Consider the following 3,958-nt stretch of genomic DNA (forward strand, 5'->3'; position numbering starts at 1 on the left):
GTATTTGACAGGCAGGCAGGAGGGAAATTTAGACACCCAGTATAATACACGCATATAGAACAATAACAACACTAAGGTTATACAATTATAAGATGATGGTCTATCCACCAGATTGTATGCATAAGTGGAAGTGAGCTTTTATGGTATTGTGTGCCATGGAGGTAGTGCAAAGATCTTACTAGTGAATACTGTGTCTGATGGAAAATACAAAAAGGTAAAAAAAAACCATAGAAATTAACCATACAAATCCTTAATACTTCATAACTTTCAATTCATTATTTGTTTATAGTCAATCAGTAAAAGATGGTCTAGGTGTAGTTTGGCATGATATGGTAGGGACAGAGAGAAGCAGACTGCACAATAATACATTTCACCCCTCTACTTCTGTGAGAAGTTGAAGAGCTGTATGGCCCAGGGAACAAACGCCCAACCTGTCTGTTAAGCATGACTGACAGGAGTCTGCCACTAAAAATGTTCCCATGTCTCGTGAAAGTGCTGTTTAAGGGGTTGTGGTCATTGTCCATTACAGCATTTTAATCAGGATCCTTTTCTCTGCCACTGATGTTAATGACTCAAGCTCAGTGCCAATCACAGCTTTCTTTTCCAGCCTGTGGTATTTGGTGAAATTTGGTATGAAAATGTTAAGGAAGCCCAGTATTTTTTACTGAAGACCGATTTAATGTATTATGAGCTGTTTCTTTAACCTCTGATCAAGCAAGAATACAGAGTGGGAGATTTTACACTAATGTCAAACAATACATGTACCTGTTATTTTGGTGTTAGCTAAATGGTGTCTTACTGCATACGCATATCTAGATTTATTTTATTGTGGTGACATTTTCCCATTAAAATGCAGCTTTGTTGTTGTGCATTTTTTTAGCCTATGGTCATTATGACAAGTGTTATCTCCCCCCAAAGTAAACCCTCATTTCAACTGGTTAGGGCCCGAGCACCGACGGTCCCGGCCTCGCGCACCGAGAGGTGCGAAGCCCTATTGTTTTTGAAAGGACTATTATTATTATTATTTGTTCACCTTTTTGCTCTTTTTGAGGTGGTTAGCATGGATGAAAAGTCTTGGAATTTGGCACACGCATCTGGTATCACAAATGGCTACACGGGCATAAAGGCTTGGCCCCGGGCGTGCCCCAGGGACTCAGTAGCGCCCCCTTAGGTGATTGATCCAGTGGTTGGCACATACTTTCAGCTAGACACACCAAATTTGGTAGGTGTGTGTATCTCCCCAAGATGAACAACTTTCGTATGTACAATGCATTAGCCACGCCCAACAGGAAGTGAGGTATTTGGGATTTTGTGCGGACTAAAATGTGATGAATTGTGATGCCAAAAGAGGTGCTTCCCATCGGTGCAAACGCATGAAATTTGGCACACACGTCAAGAGGTACCGTGTATACACAGGGGAAAAGCCTTGGCACCAGGCGTTGCCCAGGAACTCCATAGCGCCCCCTTATGTCACTGTGACTTGTGGTTAGCATATAGTTTTAGATACACACACCAAATTTGGTGGGTGTATGTAACTCCCAAAAACAAACAACTTTTGTATTAACATGCCATTAGCCACGCCCACAGGAAGTGAGGTAATTGAGATTTTGTGCGTTGTGGACATGATCAATTTTAACGTACTTCTCCTAGACGGTTGATCCGATTCATGTCAAAGTTGGTATACATGACGCCGAGATGTTCCTGATTATAATTTGTGAAGCCTTTTTTTGATATGTTGTAATTTGACGAAATGGCGAAATGATTAATTTTAATGCCCTTCCACATAAACAATAAATGTGTCATAATTCACCATGCATGGCTTGAAATGTTTTAAATTTCATAGGTCATTGAAGACCATGTTAATGATAATATTCACATGCCCATAATGCATGTTTGGCATAGCGCCACCAACTGGCAACAGTAGGAATGACAATTATGCTGATTTCACATGATCAATTTGAACATACTCCTCCTAGACGGTTTGTCAGCTTCATTTGAAATTTGGCAAACATTATGCCAAGATGTCGCTGATGTTAAATTGTGAATGGACTTTGGAATGTTGTAATATATTTGATATGATTTTAATATCTCACCACATAAACAGGACATGTGTCATAAATCACAGTGCATTGAATGAATGGTCTGAAACTTTTCAGATTAATAGATATCATGATTATGATGATATCCAGACACCCAATGGGCCTGCCTGGCATAGCGCCACCACCTGGCCAAGCAGGAAATGTGCCAGAAATGGACAATGCCTTAAGTGATTGATCTGAAACTTTATAAAATATCAGACATCATTATTGTGATGCTATTCACATTCGTAATTCACAGGCCTAGCATAGCGCCACCATCTGGCCAAGCAGGAAATGTGCCAGAAATGCTCTATGCTTTGCATAAATGGTCTGAAACTTCTCATGTTAATAGATATTATAATTATGATGATATCCAGACACCCAATGGGCCTGCCTGGCATAGCGCCACCATCTGGTCAAGCAGGAAATGTGCCAGAAATGGACAATGCCTTAAGTGATTGATCTGAAAGTTTACAAAAAAATTGGATATCATTATTGTGATGATATTCACATGTGTAATTTCCATGCCTAACATAGCGCCACCATCTGGCCAACCAAAAAGGGTATCAGAAATCTTCTTTGCTTAAAATGAATGGTCTGAAATTTCTCAGGTTAATATATATTATGATTATGATGACACTCAATGGGCCTGTCTTGCATTGCGCCCCCACCTGGCCAAGCAAGTACATGTGGCAGAAAATAAAATACAAAAACAAATAGCACACGCATCAAATATGTAGATTTCACAAATTCACCACGTCAGTGCTTTGTTGGATTCCGACATGTCACGGGTTGCGGCCCGCAGGTGCTCGGGCCCGCCATTGCCGCTTGCGGCTATATTTCTTCTTGGTTCTGCATGTTGAATTGCTCTGGAATGATGTGGCTGCCTGTGCTTGTTGAGGCCTTGAGGCAAAAAAATGCAAAGAATGCTGATGAATAACAGACACGATTAGGATATACCTATTCATGTTTTATATTGAGCATACAGCACAGTTGTGCGACCACACGCATGCATTTCCGTAAACAAAATATCTTCGAGAGAGTAGCCAAACACAGCAAGAGGCCACAAGGGCGCGCACACCCATCTGCTAGATCTCTAGGCTACTAACATCATGCAATATATTTACAACAACATTGTACACGCCTAACAACAACCAATAATTCGGACAACTTTATACAGCCATATAAAGGCTAAAGTTACCTTTAGTTTTGTTCGAGTTTACCGTTGTGTATGGCTTTAAACAGCTCGTGAGCTTTATCAGTATGCATTCATTCAGCTCGTTTGTAAGCACACCTGCCTACCTTGTTCTTGCCCATCTTAAATAACTCTAGCTTTGCTGCCTCCATCCTTTCTGTTTTCATTGTTTACAAAAACGTGTATCTACAATGTCCTTGAGTCCTTGGTCTTGAGTTAGTGAATTAGCTATCGTGTGCTCATAACCAGCAATCAGACGGTAAAAGAAAGGAACAAGTGGTTGCCTACAACTGTTGCTGCGTGCGTACGCTGTTATTCTCTCCTGCGCAGTCAAAAGGTGTGCGTGTATAGTTCTGCATTAAATTGATATTGATACATTGTTTGCTAAAATTAAGTGTTTACAGAACATTGTAAATAGCCAACTGGTATGCAGTTGATGTAGCCTGTGTTATCCTGATCGTACGCACAGTACGGCCGAACACAGCGCCTAGGCTATATAAAAACCGTAAAATATCTCGCTGCTTCAGATCATCATCGATACCGTTTTACTATCTGTGCTGAATTGTCTGTGTGTATCTAGTCTCAACATTCTCTTTAGGCAATGCTTCAGCTGATTAAATTGCGTTTACGAAAACAGATTGTAGGCCAATCCTAGCCCACTTTTGTGGAGAGTGCAAGTTCCATG

This window comes from Alosa alosa, chromosome 15, assembly GCF_017589495.1.
Source record: "Alosa alosa isolate M-15738 ecotype Scorff River chromosome 15, AALO_Geno_1.1, whole genome shotgun sequence".
In the NCBI taxonomy this organism is placed as follows: Eukaryota; Metazoa; Chordata; class Actinopteri; order Clupeiformes; family Clupeidae; genus Alosa; species Alosa alosa.